This window comes from Sinocyclocheilus rhinocerous, unplaced genomic scaffold (assembly GCF_001515625.1).
Source record: "Sinocyclocheilus rhinocerous isolate Xijiao unplaced genomic scaffold, SAMN03320098_v1.1 scaffold2696, whole genome shotgun sequence".
NCBI classification, from domain to species: Eukaryota; Metazoa; Chordata; class Actinopteri; order Cypriniformes; family Cyprinidae; genus Sinocyclocheilus; species Sinocyclocheilus rhinocerous.
This window is the reverse complement of record NW_015639582.1, coordinates 347,821-348,332: the sequence shown is the minus strand read 5'-3', so window position 1 is coordinate 348,332 and position 512 is coordinate 347,821. Positions and strand designations below refer to the sequence as shown.

The 512-nt window shown below is 40.0% G+C and overlaps 1 protein-coding gene across 3 annotated transcripts in view; it reads right to left on the bottom strand.

Moving 5' to 3' along the window:
* The window catches only part of LOC107751522 (heterogeneous nuclear ribonucleoprotein C-like), a 12,183-nt gene that overhangs the window by 9,234 nt on the left and 2,437 nt on the right, over positions 1-512 (bottom strand). The window lies entirely within an intron of this gene.

Genomic DNA, 512 nt, shown 5'->3' with positions numbered 1-512 from the left:
TCTTCAACAATTCATCTCTGTGGTGCGGCTGACACAGAACAACATACGCTGTTTGCGTTCAGCGGATACTCTCCAAAATGGCGCCATGGTGACGCGGAGGAGACGAATTGTTGAATAAAGTCGATATTTTTTTTTATTTTGTGCACAAAAAGTATTCTCGCAGCTTCGTAATATTACAGGTGAACCCCTGATGTCACATGAATTATTTTACTGATCTCCTTGATGTTTCTGGACGTTAATCGTGCAAGGACCCTTGCCGTCTATGGGAGGGTTAGAGAGCTGCCAGAATGCATCAAAAATATCTTAATTTTTGTTCCGGATCTTTAGGGTTGAGAGACCTGAAACCTCCATGATAGGACTAATCTTTCTGAGAAAATTGATGACAAATTTGGACTTGAGAATAGAAGTGTGACCTGCATGAATTTAAAGAGCTAAATGTGTGTGTTGTATGCAAAGGCATTAAAGGGATGGTTCACCCAAAAATGAAAATTCTGTCATTAATTACTCACCCT